Consider the following 20,075-nt stretch of genomic DNA (forward strand, 5'->3'; position numbering starts at 1 on the left):
TTCCCAAAAACATTACACAGTTTAGAAAATGCCTCTCAAAGCGAAGCCCATTAGTATCACAGTGAGATTCAGTACATGATAAGGCTGTCGTGAGGATGATGACAGTTCATTATCATCATGTCCAACATTCTGCTACCTTCAGTTTTCAGACAGAACATTAAGCAGAAAAGCCCCCACATTCAATACACTAGAATAATTAGTGGAATAAATTAGAATATTTGTATCTCTCTCTCCTTCCTTCACACTCAGAACAGCCACAATGTACATTTATTGCATGTATCTTCCTCAAACTAAGACAAAGAAAGCAAAGAGATACTTCAATATATGCAGGTTGCTTATTGTATTATTTATATTACAGACGTTTGTCATCATGAATCTTGCCCTAGAGGCAGAACTGAGCAATTTCCACTAGATGGGAAAGTCTAGGTTGTCTATATAGTAAAAATGTATGAAAACAAACCTTTTCTTTTTGATCTTAATCTAAGGTTAGGCATTAGGGTTAGCAGTGTAGTTAAGGTTAGGGTTAGGTTTAAAGTCAGATTTTATGACTTTGTGGCTGTGCCAGCTAGTGACCATGACATCTGACTAGATGCCTCCAGGGTAAGACGCATGACAATAAATGACAACCTGCTAAATAAATAATAATATACAGTTTTATCCAAAGCGACTTACAGTCATGGTGCACACATTTTACATATGTGTAGTACTATACCAATCATTCCCAATTGAAGTATCTTTAAAAGAAAGCTCAGCAAAACTACTGTCTACTGTACCTCACTCATAGAAATTGGTGGAATCCCTGTGGAACGTTTCCGACACCGTGTAGAATGCCCCAAAGAATTCAGGCCCGGTACTATATGGGTCTACCAAATAAACTGTCCGGTGAGTGTATGTCTGGCTGGCTAGTGGCTTGTGTGGATATTGTATATGGTGGTTAGCTTGAGTCTATACTACCTGTATTATCTGCTACATTTTGTAAATCGGGAGTTGCTGTAACAAACATTGAGCGCGAGAAGGGGGAGAACTGTGGAGCTCTGAGGTACAGGAACGCATGATATCTTTTTTAACTTTATAATAAAGCACTGTATGCATAGCATTGCATTTGCGTAGTGGCAAAGAGCAGTAGAGTAGAGGCACTTACCAGGGCTGTGCACAGACATTTTGAGGGGCATGTGGTCAACAACAACAAAAAGTGCACCCCAAAAAAGATTTCCCTGCACCCGGAGACACAGATTCTTTAAGCAATTATTACAATACGAGGGGAAAGCAGCACACTGATGAGTAAAGTATTTTGCTAAACTATTTTGAACTTTAATAAATTCTACACTTATTAACAACGACCAACACAATTCCAGTCAAAATAGAAGATATTTAAGAGATAATGTAGTCTACCATGACTATATCCAACCCAACTCCGTTTGTTGCCACTGTCATGTATTCCAGTGGTTTTCAAACATTTTGACCTGCAACCCTCAAAAAGGAGTCGTACAAAACATACAAACCCCACGCACATGAAAAACGAAATAATCTGCGTTTTACACCTGCATTTGGAGCTGAAAGCCAATATCAACTGGGGATATATCATGTCACTTCTCTGGAGTACAGGGGCCCTCATTTATCAATATTGTGTATAAACTATTCTAAAATACTGCTTACAAATGGAATTTAGAATGTTCTTATGCATAGAAAAAGTGTGATTTATCAAACAATCCTACGACCGTAATATGCACACCAGTAGGAGATAACCATTGACCATCTCAGGCTCAGATAACCATCTCAGGCTCAGATAACCATCTCAGGCTCAGATAACCATCTCAGGCTCAGATAACCATCTCAGCCTCAGATAACCATCTCAGGCTCAGATAACCATCTCAGCCTCAGATAACCATCTCAGCCTCAGATAACCATCTCAGCCTCAGATAACCATCTCAGGCTCAGATAACCATCTCAGGCTCAGATAACCATCTCAGGCTCAGATAACCATCTCAGGCTCAGAATCTCAGCTCAGATAACATCTCAGGCTCAGATAACCATCTCAGGCTCAGATAACCATCTCAGGCTCAGATAACCATCTCAGACTCAGACAACCATCTCAGGCTCAGACATTTTTTTCTTCCCTAGACTTAAATAGAGGTGCTAGTGTCAGAGATTGAGAACAACCAAAGGGTTATATTTGTCCTTTTGAACAATATCTAAATAAATGCTAGAGCCTGTGACCTCCCAAGAGTTGCAGGAGTCTAAGGCACTGCATCACAGTGTTGATCCCCGGCTATGTCACAACCCGCCGTGACCGGGAGTCCCATAGGGCAGTGCACAATTCGTACAGTGTTGTGTGGGTTAGGGGATGGCTTGGCCAGGGGGGCTTTACTTGGCTCATGGCGCTCTAGCAACTCCTTGTGGCGGGCTGGACACCTCTGACACATTGGTGCAGCTGGCTTCCAGGTTAAGCGAGTGGGTGTTCAGAAGCAGTGCGGCTTGGCGGGTCATGTTTTGGAAGACGCATGACTTGACCTTTGCCTCTCCCGAGCCTGTTGGGGAGTTGCAGCTATGAGACAAGATCGCAATTGGATATAAAAAATATAATGCTACGGCCCACGCTTCTATGCAAAATACGAATTGTTGTTCAATATTTTGTTTATTATTACATTATTTTGTTTATATCTCCTGCCTTGGTATAGGCTCTGAAATTAAATAGGCTACAATATGATGTCACGCTCCTAATCCTATTGCACAGCAGTACTATAGCCTACCCACACTGTCACATAGGCTACTGTCAAGGCTTCCGGTTTATTTACTTTAGGGCATGCTTGGCTATTGTAATGCTTTTCGTAGGAGAAGTATCGGATTCAGGCGCAGGACACAGGGATGAGTGCAAACAAAACGTTTTACTCAAAAAACAATAATCCAACTTCTCCCACAGTAATAAAACATGGCTGGGAGAAAACACCTCCAACAACTACAAAACAGGAAACAATCACGGACAAGACAAACATGAAAGCCAGAGGGTTAAATAATGAACATGATCAGGGAATAAGAAACAGGTGTGTATAATAAAGACAAAACCAAACGAACAGGGAAACATAGATCGGTGGTAACTAGTAAGCCGGTGACGTCGATCGCCGAACGCCGCCCGAACAAGGAGAGGGGCCGACTTCGGCGGAAGTCGTGACAGCTATTAAATTAGTGATTGATAAATGGTAGCCTACTACTTGTTGTGAAGCGGGAAATCATTTAAATCAGTCATGTCAGAAAAGGAGAGACGGCCTGCAATATGATTATGATTTAGGCCTATATAAGAAAGTAAAATAAAACATTATACGACATGCTGTTATGCGTTTATCTTCTTACCAACAGCAAATGTATTTGCTCTATCAGGCCTACGTTTAAATGTTTTTATTAGCCTGGCATTATTATAATTCCGGTGCATTAAACACCTCACATTTTCCCCAAACGAACAATAAGCCTATTTGCTTGCAGTAGTTGATCAACCTTCTAGAAGTTGTGCACATGGATGGTTTGAGATTTGCGTGGAGATATCGCACAAGCACTTTCCCGTCAAGTTCAAAATGTATAAATACCAAGAGTGTATTTTTTTGTGTGCACGCATGTTTGATAAATGAGGCCCCAGAGCAAGCATAATCAAATGGCCTACTTGTAGATGAGGCTGCAGAATCGGATAGAAAGCATGTTCTGTCTGCACCACACCATCACTTTGGAGGGAAGCCTTTCTGCACAACCTGGTCTCAGAGCATTTCATATTACTCTGTAGGTAAATCCGAGACACTCCATTTAGTACGATATGTTAGGTTCGTATGGCATGTATTAATTTGTGGATGTCCATCGCCCATTTTGTATGATATGCTACAAATTACAATTCCTATTATATGTTAGAATTTGCAAAACGTACAATATGTTACGTATCTGCTAAATGTATAATATGTTACGAATTCTAGCTAGGTGGCTAGGTGGCTAACGTTAGCTAGGCTAGGGGTTAGGGTTAGTGGTTAGGGTTAAGTTTAGGAATTAGGTTAAAGGGTTAATGTTAGGGTTAGTGTTAAGGGAAGGGTTAGCTAAAATGGTTAAGGTTAGGGTTAGGCGAAGGGTTAGCTAAGTAGTTGCAAAGTAGTAAGTAGTTGAAAAGTTGCTAATTAGCTCATGTTGTCCACAATGAGATTCAAACTCAGAACCTTTGGGTTGCTAGACGTGCGTGTTATACGCCCACCCACACCAAACCTAACATATCATACTAATCTGAGTGTCTCGGATTTACGTTTACTATATTAAGGTCTAGTCTATGAGACCAGGCTGGTCTGCAGGCTGCAGAGTGCTCATTGCCAGCCGGGTAGCAAGGGCTATGCACAGACATTTGTTCTCAAAATGAAAAAAGGCCATTACATTGTTTTTTAAATAAACATTACTTTCATAATTCATTTATAACACACCAAATTCCTCAGCAGGAGGCAGGCAGGTAGAGGTGTACATTGGGGTTCAATGTATTTACACAGCGCTGGTGATGATGGTGACAAATGTACAATTCAATTATATTTACAAAGTTCTAGATTTAAAAGTTTCTATTCAAAAGAAAAAATCTCTCAGGCAAAACCTGTACTAACCATACAAGGCACGGGTGGGGTCTACCAGGCTCAGCTCAGATACTGCCTCCCCTTGAGCTACCCAAAAGTGATCTGCCGAAACATTCCCAAACGGACACTTTATATGCAACAAGCCACACCTATTGCGGCACACACGCCAGGTACATGGGGTGGCAGGTAGCCTAGTGGTTAGAGCATTGGACTAGTAACTGAAAGGTTGCAAGATCAAATCCCTGAGCTGACAAGGTAAAAATCTGTTGTTCTGCCCCTGAGGGAAAAAAAGGTAAAAATCTGTTGTTCTGCCCCTGAGGGGAAAAAGGTAAAAATCTGTTGTTCTGCCCCAGTTAACCCACTGTTCCTAGGCTGTCATTGAAAATAAGAATTTTTTCTTAACTGACTTGCCTTGTTAAATAAAGATTAAAAAACATCTATGGGTGTTAAACAACATTGGACAAGATGGAGAAACTGGACACATGTTCTCCAAAGACAATTAAGGAAATGACAAAACTGGTAAATATAATTAAATAAACCAAGCTTATATAGCACAAGAGTCACACGGTATTTGAGCACTCCACACATTTCCACTAAAGGAATGAGAATGGTATGAATGTAATAATATATTGTTTGAATGAACAGAAATTACCATTAAACATCCAGTTTCCAAAGTGGCCTTTTGGGTGGTGGTCATTGTTGTTCCTCACAAATATCGTAATAAATTCAGCAGAATATGTTACATCTTTTTCCCATAATATTGAAGGCAGTGTGATGATACAGCTGCTTATCTTAAGACATATATCAAGTAGCCACCCGAACTTGGCCTATCTGAAATCTGAAGATTATCAATCAAATCGCACTGTCACTGTTCTACTTATCACGGTTGTTGTGTTTACTATGATAATGGTCTATTTTAGTGCATACTGATACAATAGTCATAGACTCGGTGTCACCAACAATCTACTAAAAAGCTGTGGCTGTTTAAATGATTTTGGTAAGTTCATAAGAATGCATTATCAAAGGTTTTGTTACTAATACAGTTAGGAAAAGAATGGTGGCAAAACTAAAAACTTAATTCACTGTCATAATGTCTGTATGATACATGTTGTAATTGGAATACTATAATCACTATCTAATGTATGTAGGCCAACACATCTAATTTGGTTTCAGTTTAACATAGCAGAGCTGCCCTAGATGCAAGTTGTTTCATGGAGGCTGTGATAGACAGCGTTCCGTTCCCTCTACAACTGCTACTGAAGAAATTGAGTGATACTGCTTCTGAAGGGGAGTACATGCTATGTAGCCCTCTTAAACAAGACAATTTGACAACTTCATACACAAGAAAAATGGCTCAAGTTAATGTCAAACCAAATGTAGGCCTAGTTCTCCACAGTGTTGTGGCTCTTACCTGTTCTTGTCCTCCTAAAATCCCAATGGGAATCCTAGAGTTCCTTACAGGGTTGTTAAGATGCCACCTCTGATACGCCTTGTCAAGTTCTACTGGGATGTTCCAACTACAGCCAAAGGGTTGTGTCCTATCTGTCCCCTCCCTATGAAAACATTCTGCATCATTTGACTCCTACTTACTAGCTCTTTGAGACCCACGGTAACGTCGGCACGTTTTAGTGACCCTTTTAAACACTGGTTTTGAGCTACAGATTTCTGCGTCTGCTGATACCAACCATTAGCCTGTGCAATTGACAGGGGCTGAGCTAGAGCAGTGTTTGTGAGACAATGGCAGATCCCCAAAACTGTACTTCTCACAAAAAAATGTCTGTAAAGTCTGAACAGTTAGAACTAGAAAAACTATTATGACTCCACTACGAAAAGCTGAGACTCACACAAACACGCATGTAATCTGTTTTGCTCTATGACACTCACGAGCCACACAAAAGTTGCCAGAAGGTAAGAGTTCGACATAGAAGATCATTGGACATCCCAGGAAATAGTGTCTGTAATACTAAAATAAGCTCACATAGTTGCTGTCATGAACTGACTAGTTTAATTTCCAACTGAGCAAACAATTTCTGTATTTACAGCAATCTTTTGAATTGATTTTCTATCAGGTTTTTGCTTGGCGGACAGGCCAGGATGACATGCCTGAGACGGCATTTTAAATCCATGGGGGGCACAACTAGAATTGTTTTAGAGCCCTAATAACACAAGTTAGATTGGTCCTATACTGTTCAAATGTGCAAATGTTTTATCTGAGATGTAGCCATACACAAACGTTGCTTTATATAATAATAACACAAGAAAGATAAATTATATATATATATACACATTAACTATTTTGATTAAAATTACACATATATTTATTAGTTCCAAACAGGACAATCAATAATTTCAGAAATGAAATGTTCTTGTTTTTCACACATACCACACCCCCAACCCTAAAATAGACAAAACCATAACCAAACATTAACAGAAAAAAACAAATTTCTAATACAAATAAATAAAAAGTATAATATGCAGTCACAGATAGTGCAGATTACGCTTCGACTATAGCCAATATTTACATAAAAAATAGAGAATATACAGATTTACAGTTACAATGCTTCTACAATATCACCGGTTTGCAAAAACTCAGATCCCAAATATCATGAAACTCTGGGGCATTTTTTTCACTATATAAGTACATTTTTCAAGAGCCAGGCTTGACGTTAATTCCTTTAACCAATGACCAAGTGAGGGAACTGACATACTTCCAGTGGAGAGCAATTGAACGTCTAGTTTGTAATAAACAGAGGTCAACCATTTCTTCTCTCTCCTATGTAAAGAGAAATTCTCTGGGTATAGATTTAGGATGCAAAGTTTAGGGATTAGTGGTATTGGGGTAGTCTCAGAGATAATGTCAGAGATATAGCGCAGTACTGAGATCCAAAACATTCCCACAGGCAATGATCTAAGGTGCCTAAATGTGTGTTACTATTAACACACAGGTCTGGGATATTAGGGTCAATTTTGTGGACCTTAACAGGGGTGAAACACACCACCGTTCAAAAGTTTGGGGTCACTTAGAAATGTCCTTGTTTTTTTGTCCATTAAAATAGATCAGAAATACAGTGTAGACATTGTTAATGTTGTAAATGACTATTGTAGCTGGAAACGGTAGATTTCTTATGGAATATCTACATAGGCGTACAGAGGCCCATTATCAGCACCCATCACGCCTGTGTAGGCAATGATGTCCATCTGTTGATGGATTTTGTTACACTCATAATCAGGTTTCAGGTAAGACCCAAGTGCAGACTGTGTAGAAGTAACAATGTTTATTGTATAAGGGAGAGGCAAACGACAGGTCAAGGCAGGCAGGGGTCGATAATCCAGGCTTGAACAAACAAGACAAACTGGCACAGACAGAACAGGTAAAAATACCCAGGGGATAAGTGGGTAAGATGGGCGACACCTGGAGGGGGTGGAGACAAGCACAGGTGAAACAGATAGTACGTGATAGTGTGATAGTACTCCCCCCCTCTAGGGACGCCACCTGGCGTCCTACCTGGGCAGATACCTGGTTGACTGGGGTGCCGGCGGTGAAAGGCGGCTGAGGGCTGGGTCCAGGATGTCTTTAGCGGGAACCCAGCACCTCTCCTCCGGGCCATACCCCTCCCAGTCAACCAGGTACTGGAAACCCCTGCCCGTGGTCAAACCCTCAGGAGGTGTCTCACAGTGTACGCTGGCTGGCCATCGAAGACACGGGGAGGGCTGGGCCTCGAAACAGAAGACAAGGGGCAGTCAGACACAGAAAAGGTAGGAAAAATATGGAGGGTACGGGGCAACAAAGGACGAACAGCAGAGGGGCTAATGATCTTGGAGCGGGGGGAAAAGGTCTCAGCTTCCGGGGGCGTAGCCGCGGCACTATAGCAGCATGCCAGCACCTCAGACTTGACCTTCTTGGATACCGGTCGGTGCTGTGGAAGCAAAGTGGCCCCTGAACCCCTCCCTGAGGTCCTGGTAGTCTGCGGAGCTGGCGGAGAGATGTCCCGGGGCAGGCAGAGCTGACTTCAGGCAATGAGTGTGGCAGGACGGGCTTCAGCTCACGATGGCACCAGTAGCCTAGTCAATGGAGGGATTGTGTCGCTGGAGCCAAGAGAATCCCAATACCACAGGAATCTGAGGATACTCAACCAGCAGGGATTTGATTGTCTCGCTGACGGGGGTGGTCTGGTGGGTGACCCGGCCTATAAAGCACCCGTCCAGTGCTCTAACACCCATGGGAATGGAGAGGGGTTGAGTGGGGTTGCCCAGCTCGGACGCCAGGGTAACGTCCATGAGACTCACATCGGCCCCCGAGTCGATGAGTACCTGCAGGATGGCATGGAGAGGGGGGCGAGTAAGGGGAGAAGAACAATTATCTTTAAGACCCACCGGTGTAGTCACTCAAACCAATGAGCTGGGTCTCTTGAAGGGACAGGTAGACAAAATGACCGGCAGTACCACAATACAGACAACTCTAGGTCTCAAGTCTGCGTACGCTGTCGGCTGGAGACAGCCTAGCTCTACCGAGCTGCATCGGCTCGGGAAGAGGTGAACCGGCAGTCTCCAGAGGTTCTTGGAGGGATAGAGGTAAGCTCGGATCCTCTCGGGGACGTAGACGCCGGGGACTTCATCAGATGCAAGGTGATATCCCTGAGTGAGCGATTGGGACCGCAATCGTACCTCTTCTCCCTCCTAAGTTCCATCGATCCGGATGGTTAAAGCGATGGGTGAGTCGAGATCCGTCAGTAGTTCTCGGGCTGCCAGCTCATCCTTTACCTCCTCCGATAATCCGTGCAGGAACATGTCGAACAGTGCTTCCAGGTTCCAGGTACCCTCTGCTGCTAGCGTGCGGAACTCCACCGCATAGTCTGCCACACTGAGGGTGTCCTACCGAAGCTGGAGTAACTTCCGGGCACCCTCTCTCCCAGACACCGGAGCCTCAAACTTCTCACCTCCGCCATGAATACCTCCAGACTGAGGCAGATGGTGGATTGTTGCTGTCACACCGCCGTGGCCTAGGCGAGTGCACTCCCGGACATCAGCGTAATAATGTACGCCATCGTTGAACGGTCCAAGGGGAACGAAGAATGCTGCAGCTCGAAAACGAGGGAGCACTGGGAGAGAAAGGCCCGGCAGGTTCGGGAATCTCCATCGTAGTGCTCCAGGGGAGGTAAGCAGGGTTCCCGGGAAACCAGGGTGATTGCGCTGCTACCAGCCATGTTACTGAGGGGCTGGGAGGTTACCGTTGTGGTAGGCTGCCTGGTAAGCAGCCCACGAAATTGCTCCCGCAATGCGTCCAATGCTAGGTTGTGATGTTCGGCCACGTCCTGGAACCCTTCCATCAGACCACGATGCAACTCCTCGTGTGTACTAATGGTGGCTCCTTGGGAGGAGATGGCATTGCGGAGCTGGTCCAAGTCTGCTGGGTCAGTCATGGCCAGTTCGTACCATCAGGTTTCAGGTAAGACCCAAGTGCAGACTGTGTAGAAGTAACAATGTTTATTGTAGCAACAGGGGCAGGCAAACGACAGGTCAAGGCAGGCAGGGGTTGGTAATCCAGAGTAGGGGCAAAGGTAGAGGATGCCAGGCAGGCTCAGGGCCAGGCAGAGCGGTCAGGCAGACGCAGCTTGGAGTCAGGACAGGCAGAGGTCAAAACCAGGAGGGCGAGAAAAGAGAGACTGGAAAAAGCAGGAGCTGAGACACAAAACATTGGTAGGCTTGAACAAACAAGACGAACTGGCACAGACAGACAGAAAACACAGGTATAAATACCAAGGGGATAAGTGGGGAAGATGGGCGACACCTGGAGGGGGTGGAGACAAGCACAAGGATAGGTGAAACAGATCAGGGTGTGACAACTCGTTACCATGGGTTCATAATTGGTTGAACTCAAGGAGCTAATTTCTGGTGTGATTTTAATACCAAGATATGTGAAACCTTGTTCTGTATTCACAAATGGATGCTGTACAACTGGATTCAGTCTCTTTTGCTTGTTGAGGAAAATAATGGAAGATTTGGTTTTATTAACTTTATACCCAGAAAACTGACCCAAGTTATTAATTAAATTGGAGAGGGAAGAGATAGAATTCTTTAGATCTATTATGAATAAGAGGGTATCATCGGCATACAGGGCTACTCGAAGTTCAAAATCTGATGTTTTAATTCCACTAATTTACGTGTGGGCCCTTACTGCAATGGCAAAGGATTCTATAGCTAAAATAAAGAGTCCTGGACTGGCATCCTTGTCTCGTGCCCCAAAAAAGCTTAAAAGGTTGTGAAATCAAGTTGTTAGTGGCGACTTCTGCAGTGGGGTCGGTATATAATATCTTATTCCATTTACAGAAGTAGTTCCCAAACCCAAATCTCTTAAGCACTTCAAATAAATAAGACCACTCAACTCTATCGAATGCCTTCTCTGCATCAAGTGAGAGTATGGCTGTATCAGGGGACCCTTCACACATGTTTAGTAACCTTGATGTTTTTCATGAAGACATTTTGGTCTTGGTGTATTAGATATGGGAGCATTCTATCCAATCTCCTGGCTAAGGTGTTAGCAATAATTTTTGAGTCGGAGTTCAGAAGAGAAATCGGTCTGTAACTCACATTTTGTTGGGGATTTATCAGGCTTCAGAATAAGAGTGATTAAAGCACTCCTTAGAGAGGGGGGGAAACAACCTTTCTGAAAGGATTCAGTATACATATCCAAAAGTTGACCTAGAAGTTTGTCCTTAAATATGTTATAAATATCTATTGGGAGCCCATCTGGACCTGCCACTTTACCTCCCTTCATAATGAAAATAGCAAAAGATATTTCAACACCATCCAGATGCAATTTTGTGTCTTCTGAAAAAGAGGGAAAATCAAGACCATCCAAAAAGGATGTCTGATTAGTTAAGTTCTCAGAAGATTCAGAGTTGTAAAGTGTGTTGTAGTAGGAAGCAAATGTTTGTTTTATTTCTACAGGATACATTGATAATTGTCCTTTAAATAATTAATTGCATCAATGGCTCTGTCTGAATGTAACTTCTTAATGCACCAGGTGAGCAATTTACCAGGTTTTTCACCTTGATCATAGAAGGACTGGTCCAGGCTGTTCGCAGCCTTTCAGGTGGAAAGTTCTTCATACTGATCTTAAGAGCAAATAATTCCTTTGTTTACTTCTACTGAGTTATCCAATATAACTTCCCTCTTCAATTCTCTGATTTTGCTGTCCATCTCACTCATTTTCAGATTTCATTGATTTGAAACTGGTAAAACATTTGCCACTTAATATATGCTTTGAAAGTCTCCCATCTGGTACTCGCTGACGTTTGGTCAGTGTTCAATGTAAAATAAACATATACAGTTGACGTTGGAAGTTTACATACACTTAGGTTAGAGTCATTAAAACTCGTTTTTCAACCACTCCACAAATTTCTTGATTACAAACTATAGTTCTGGAAAGTCGGTTAGGACATCTACTTTGTGCATGACACAAGTAATTTTTCCAACAATTGTTTACAGACAGATTATTTCACTTATAATTCACTGTATCACAATTCCAGTGGGTCAGAAGTTTACATATATATACTAAGTTGACTGTGTCTTGAAACAGCTTGGAAAATTATGTCATGGCTTTAGAAGCTTCTGATAGGCTAATTGACATCATTTGAGTCAATTGGAGGTGTACCTGTGGATGTATTTCAAGGCCTACCTTGTACCTCTACACGTCTGGTTCATCCTTGGGAGCAATTTCCAAACGCCTGAAGGTACCACGTTCATCTGTGCAAACAATAGTACGCATGTATAAACACCATGGGACCACACAGCCGCCATACTGCTCAGGAAAGAGACGCGTTCTGTCTCCTAGAGATGAACGTACTTTGGTGCGAAAAGTGCAAATCATTCCCAGAACAACAGCAAAGGACCTTGTGAAGATGTTGGGGGAAACAGGTACAAAAGTATTTATATCCACAGTAAAACAAGTCCTATATCGACATAACCTGAAAGGCTGCTCTGCAAGGAAGAAGCAACTGCTCCAAAACCGCCATAAAAAAGCCAGACTACGGTTTGCAACTGCACATCGGGACAAAGGTCGTACTTTTTGGAGAAATGTCCTCAGGTCTGATGAAACAAAAATATAACTGTTTGGCCATAATGACCATTGTTATGTTTGGAGGAAAAAGGGGGAGGCTTGTAAGCCGAAGAACACCATCCCAACCGTGAAGCATGGGGGTGGCAGCATCATGTTGTGGGGGTGCTTTGCTGCAGGAGGGACAGGTGCACTTCCCAAAATATATGGCATCATGAGGGAGGAAACTTATGTGGATATATTGAAGCAACATCTCAAGACATCAGTCAGGAAGTTAAAGCTTGGTCGCAAATGGGTCTTCCAAATAGACAATGACCCCAACCATACTTCCAAAGTTGTGGCAAAATGGCTTAAGGACAACAAAGTCAAGGTATTGGAGTGGCCATCGCAAAGCCCTGACCTCAATCCCACAGAACATTTGTGGGCAGAACTGAAAAAGTGTGTGCGAGCAAGGAGGCCTACAAACCTGACTCAGTTACCCCAGCTCTGTCAGGAGGAATGGCCCAAAATTCACCCAACTTGTTGTGGAAGGCTACCTGAAACGTTTGACCCAAGTTAAACAATTTAAAGGCAATGCTACCAAATACTAATTCAGTGTATGTAAACTTCTGACCCACTGGGAATGTGATGAAAGAAATAAAAGCTGAAATAAATCATTCTCTCTACTATTATTGACATTTCACGTTCTTAAAATAAAGTGCTGATCCTAACTGACATAAGACAGGGAATTTTTACTAGGATTAAATGTCAGGAATTGTGAAAAACTGAGTTTAAATGTATTTGGCTAAGGTGCATGTAAACTTCCGACTTCAACTGTATATGCACTCCAACGTAATGTAAAAAGTCTGGGTCCCATAACCATCTGCGAAGCAATCGCCATCTAGAGGATCCTTTTACTAGTCTTGTATCCCTATAGAATAATGGCACAGGGGAATGGTCACTCAGAACAATACTATCATATCCACTTCATGCTACATCGGGAAGCATTGAGCAAGAAACTAAAAAGCAGTCTATACGAGAATATTATTTAAATGTCGACGAGTAACATGAAAACTCCCTTTTACTCAGGTTCTGAGTCCTCCAAGGTTCACATAGATTTAAGTCCTTAATGAAATGCTGTAATTTCTTTCTACTCTGCAAGAGGGAAGTGTCTAAACCAGAAGAGTGATCTACAGTTGAAGTCAGAAGTTTACATACACCTTAGCCAAATAGATTTAAACTCAGTTTGCCACAATTCCTGACAATTTAATCCTAGTAAAAATTCCATGCTGATCAAAATTTAGCAAGCTATAATTATTCAGCATACCGCTACCAGAAGTTAACGAAGCTAGTAGTTGCTAGCTAGACTATTATTAGCTGTAGCTGTCTGCAAAAGTGAACACATTTCTTCCCTCTCTGTGCGAAAAAACGGTCAATTTGACCATGCCCTGGGTGAGATCCAATGAGCTTCCTAAACAAGGTAATGAAGGTGCTACCTTATGACAGTGTAGGTGCCCAATCAGAAGGTATTTTGGTATTTTGACATTACTATACCGTTACATTACTATACCATTCATATACCAACAGGGTGGCACAAATTCTATCCACCTCCCTAAGATCCATATTTTTTGATAGACATTTGTCATTAAAAGTCATTAATGCAAATTGTTTTGTGTTCTATTTGTAGCCCTAGCTGTCCTAATAATTAAATGGTAAAACATGTCAATGCAAGGTTAAATATGAGGGCAGAGCAGCCAGATTTATACAATTTGTGAATTTCAGGTTTTTCACCTAGGGATTGCCTGGGATACATCGCAGTGTTATGTTCCACTCCTAGGAGGATTGTATCCCCTCAACACATTCATACACACACACTGACTGAAAAAAGGTCTGACAAGTTTTTTGGGCAGTTGGCATCATGCAAAGTGCTGTCTCCCAGCCAAATTCCTGGCTAGTGAGGTAAAATGAGAGATATGTTATCAACTGCATGCCTGGGGCTGTTAGGCTCTCCAAGGTGCAGGGTGCTGAGAGGGGAAGTATTGAAAGAGCCAGGAGAGGAGTTGGGAGGAGAGCCTACTCCCACTCTGTTGGATTAAAGGGGTCAGGCCGTGCCCGTTCCCATCTCTTCTACTGATAGACCCATCCCCACAATAGTTAGCATACCTGTTAGCAGAGCTAACAGTCCCAGGATACACAACAGCTGTTTGGATGAAACCACAGAGATGTATCTAAGATCAGATATAGAACAGATATTGCCCTTGGTTCACTCCAGACCTGACTGCCCTCGACCAGCACAAAAACATCCTGTGGCGGACTGCACTAGCATCGAATAGTCCCCGTGATATGCAACTTTTCAGGGAAGTCAGGAACCAATACACGCAGTCAGTCAGGAAAGCAAAGGCTAGCTTTTTCAAACAGAAATTTACATCCTGTAGCTCTAACTCCAAAAAGTTTTGGGACACTGTGAAGTCCATGGAGAATAAGAGCACCTCCTTCCAGCTGCCCACTGCACTGAGGCTAGGAAACACTGTCACCACCGATAAATCCACGATAACCGAGAATCTCAATAAGCATTTCTCTACGGCTGGCCATGCTTTCCTCCTGGCTACCCCAACCGCGGCCAACAGCTCCGCACCCCCCGCAGCTACTTGCCCAAGCCTCCCCAGCTTCTCCTTCACCCAAATCCAGAGAGCAGATGTTCTGAAAGAGCTGCAAAACTTGGATCCCTACAAATCAGCTGGGCTAGACAATCTGGACCCTCTCTTTCTAAAACTATTCATCGCCATTGTTGCAACCCCTATTACCAGTCTGTTCAACCTCTCTTTCATATCGTCAGAGATCCCTAAAGATTGGAAAGCTGCCGCGGTCATCCCTCTCTTCAAAGGGGGTGACACTCTAGACCCAAACTGTTATAGACCTATATCCATCCTGCCCTGCCTTTCTAAAGTCTTCCAAAGCCAAGTTAATAAACAAATCACCAACCATTTCGAATCCCACTGTACCTTCTCCGCTGTGCAATCCGATTTCCGAGCTAGTCACAGGTGCACCTTAGCCACGCTCAAGGTACTAAACTATATCATAATCGACATCGATAAAAGACAGTACTGTGCATCCGTCTTCATCGACCTGGCCAAGGCTTTCGACTCTGTCAATCACCGTATTCTTATTGGCAGACTCAACAGCCTTGGTTTCTCAAATGACTGCCTTGCCTGGTTCACCAACTACTCAGATAGAGTTCAGTGTGTCAAATCGGACGGCCTGTTGTCCGGACCTCTGGCAGTCTCTATGGGGGTACCACAGGGTTCAATTCTCAGGCCGACTCTTTTCTCTTTATATATCAACGATGTCGCTCTTGCTGCGGGTGATTCCCTCTATTCCCTCTATTCCCTCCTCTCCCTCTACCTCTACGCAGACGACACCATTCTGTATACCTCCAGCCCTTCTTTGGACACTTTGTTAACAAACCTCCAAATGAGCTTCAATGCCATACAACACTCCTTCCGTGGCCTCCAACTGCTCTTAAACGCTAATAAAACCAAATGCATGCTATACCTAGGTGTCTGGCTAGACTATAAACTCTCCTTCCAGACTCATATTAAACATCTCCAATCCAAAATTAAATCTAGAATCGGCTTCCTATTTCGCAACAAAGCCTCCTTCACTCACGCCGCCAAACATACCCTCGTAAAACTGACTATCCTACCGATCCTCGACTTCGGCGATGTCATTTACAAAATAGCCTCCAACACTCTACTCAGCAAACTGGATGCAGTCTATCACAGTGCCATCCGTTTTGTCACCAAAGCCCCATATACTACCCACCACTGCAACCTGTATGCTCTAGTCAGCTGGCCCTTGCTACATACTCATCGCCAGACCCACTGGCTCCAGGTCATCTATAAGTCTATGCTAGGTAAAGCTCTGCCTTATCTCAGCTCACTGGTCACGATAACAACACCCACCCGTAGCACATGCTCCAGCAGGTATATCTCACTGGTCATCTCCAAAGCCAACACCCACTTTGGCCGCCTTTCCTTCCAGTTCTCTGCTGCCAATGACTGGAACGAATTGCAAAAAGCGCTGAAGCTGGAGACTTACATTTGCCTCACTAACTTTAAACATCAGCTATCTGAGCAGCTAACCGATCACTGCAGCTGTACATAACCCATCTGTAAATAGCCCATCCAATCTACCTACCTCATCCCCATATTGTTTTTATTTACTTTTCTGCTCTTTTGCACACCAGTATTTCTACTTGCACATCATCATCTGCACATCTATCACTCCAGTGTTAATTTGCTAAATTGTAATTACTTCACTACTATGGCCTATTTATTGCCTTACCTCCTCATGCCATTTGCACACACTGTATATAGACTTTCTATTGTGTTATTGACTGTACGCTTGTTTATTCCATGTGTAACTCTATGTTGTTGTTTGTTTCGCACTGCTTTGCTTTATCTTGGCCAGGTCGCAGTTGTAACTGACAACTAGCCTACCTGGTTAAATAAAGGTGAAATATATATATATTTTTAAATCTGCATGATTGCCTTTAGGGTTTTCTATTCAGATGTTATCTCCCCCCCCAAAAAATTGTGAGCACCGACAGAATTCCAGGAATACAGTCTGGTTCCCTTCAATGTTTCGTCATGCACCCGTTGTCTGTGAAGCTGACTGTTTATTGACGGCTGGTTGCTCAGTCTAATGAAGCGGAAACTCAGTGCCATATTAAAAGTTAATGGGCTGAAAATACAGCAAAATATTAGCTTAGTATACAGAGCCATGTACTGTCTTGATGAGGTAGCATTGGTAATGGGATAAGCTGTGTGGTCATCCACATAATGTAGTGGTCTGGTGGGACCTGTTTGACATGAGACAAGCTTTAGGAAGAGATTATGATAAGCATTTTTAGTATAAGAGTTGTTTGAAAAGGCCGTCTGAAATTTCAGCCTGTTTGCCGGGATAGAGTTTTGGCTTGCCTGGTGATCTCACCAGGCGATAAATTGGTTAATAGACCAATGAAAAAGAGAGTTCAAAAACTCTCTGCCAATAAGAGCTAATAAGAGCTAGTTTTTAGTTTTCCCCTCCCCACTCAGACCACTCCCAGACAGTCCTAGCAACAACAAAAATGAGAGACATGCCCTGCAATATGATTATGATTTAGGCCTACTGTATATAATAAAAGTAAAATAAGTATATGAGGCGACATGCTGCTAAGCAATCTTCTTACAAACGGCAAATGCATCTGTTTTATAATCAGGCCTATGTTTATATGTTTTTATTAACCTAACATTATTTTAATTCCAGTGCATCAAACACCTCCATTTCCCCTAAAAATAACAACATTTGCTTGCAATACAGTTGATCATGCACTAACAGTTCTGTGTACTGATGGTCTTAGATTTGCAAGGAGATAAGCACACTTTCCCATCAAGTTCAAAATGTATATATCAACCTTTGTGGGAAAACTGGAGCATGCAAGGTTTGGAGTCTTTTTTGTGTGCATGCACCTTTGATAAAACAAGGCCCCAGCAGACAGAGATACACAAACCCTGTCTGGCTGCCTGGCCTGGGCCAGGGGACAGTCACACAACTCTGAACATGGCTGCAGCAAATTAGGTCATATCCATGCTGGAGTGAAACACATGGCCTGAAGAGGTTCCCCAAATAAAGGGAACACAGCTGGATTAACAGAGAGGAGCAACAATGGACCATCTGAGCTGCTGCCTCTGAGGTCTCCTATGCAAAGTTCACAACATCAATATCACAATACTAATATACTGTAAGCGAAGCATGAACGAATAAGGATGCATGATGAACTTACTGTGCATGTAGTTTCTGCAGTCCAGCTTAACTCTCTCAAGGGTCCAGTTATAGATTGTGTAACCAGTGGTGTAAATTACTTAAGTGAGAATACTTTAAAGTACTACTTAAGTATTTTTTATGGGGGTATCCGTACTTTACTTTACTGTTTATATTATTGAAACTTTGACTTTTACTTCAGCACATTCCTAAAGAAAATGATGTACTTTTTACACCATACATTTTCCATGACACCCAAAAGTACTGTTTAAATGTTTTTATGCTTAGCAGGACAGGGAAATGGTCCAATTCAGGCACTTCAAGATAACATCCCTGGTCATCCCTACTGCCTCTGATCTGGTGGAATCACTAAACAAAAGTGCTTAGTTTGTAAATTATGTCTGAGTGTTGGAGTGTGCCCCTGGCTATCGTGCCATCTGGTTTGCTTAATTTAATGAATTTGAAATATTTTTTTTGATACTTTAGTATATTTTAGCAATTACATTTACTTTTGATACTTAAGAATATTTAAAACCAAATACTTTTAGACTTTTACTCTAGTAGTATTTTACTGGGTGACTTTCCCTTTTACTTGAGTTATTTTCTATGAAGGTATCCTCAAGTATGACAGTTGGGTATTTTTCCACCACTGTATGTAACGCAGCATGACTAGTACTCTCCATGCTGATGTGACGGCAGGGCACACTCTAGGGTACCCAGATATTTCCGAAAACCACACTGACTCACTCCAAAAACGTCATTCAAACTAATGACTATACTTACAAACAGAACTTCTTACACAACAACTCTCAAAAATGTCCCTTCCTTAACATTCTCACCATCAATTGCGTACACAAGGTCAAGGTCCTTGTGTAATCCATGAGAAAATGAATAGGAAGTCGCTGCATCATATAGTTGCGGATTCATTCCCAGACATCTTGTGGTGAATATAAAAGCTATCTCCTGTCATTCTGTGGAGCGTTGTGTTCAAAGGCAAACAACGCACAGCCCTCCACTTGTGTACTGGCAGAGATGTGTCCCATGAACGGCTATTTATATCTTAATCAGCCTGCGCCCTTTTCATCAGTCTGAAAACTCCCCATAACCTCTGTGTGTATTCCAGCTACAGAGACAACATTACATTAAAGCTGTATGAGAGAGAAGTCACTTTTTCTGTAGTTACTGCAGAGTTAACTGTTACTCCTCTATTGGTAACTTGTGTCTGGCCCTGCCTGTGCCGGTTAAATACAATAAGACACGATTGTTAGCTATAAACCCATTTCCCTTCTAAACACATGACTAGGGCAACCACAGCTGAAACCTATAATCAGCAGTTCACACAAAGCTAAATCATTGTACGTGTTTCAGTAATTGCAGTAATTATAGAGTCCAGACCTCGGGTCCTCATGCCAAGCTTTAAGTGGATTCATTTAGGTGGGAATTCCGACCTAAGGTAATATCCTGAGGGAAACTTCGGAGGGAACCAGCTACTAACTAGATTGTTCGATGAGTATTTCGCCACCCTATACCCAGGTCGGATGACCGATGTGCACGTCAGGACCACTACGGACCTCCACCAGAGTTTCCTCTGGCTTCGCCCTGCCCAGACATAGTTCATTAAGCGTGCGTAAATGGAACGTAATTCCATCTTTATG

The 20,075-nt window shown here is 42.7% G+C and overlaps 1 protein-coding gene across 2 annotated transcripts in view; it reads right to left on the reverse strand.

Annotated features, from left to right (window-relative positions):
• The window catches only part of LOC106603107 (calpain-5), a 38,449-nt gene extending 18,888 nt beyond the window's left edge, over nt 1–19,561 (reverse strand). The window contains exon 1 of one of the 2 annotated variants that reach the window (XM_014196334.2): nt 19,260–19,561. The gene's annotated coding sequence lies outside the window, so the exon portion shown is untranslated. Of the gene's footprint in view, nt 1–5,994; nt 6,124–19,259 lie in introns of those variants that run through there. The other variant, XM_045716939.1, reaches the window with a different exon arrangement.
• Nucleotides 19,562–20,075: the final 514 nt, after the last annotated feature.

Source organism: Salmo salar, chromosome ssa04, assembly GCF_905237065.1.
Source record: "Salmo salar chromosome ssa04, Ssal_v3.1, whole genome shotgun sequence".
Classification (NCBI taxonomy): Eukaryota; Metazoa; Chordata; class Actinopteri; order Salmoniformes; family Salmonidae; genus Salmo; species Salmo salar.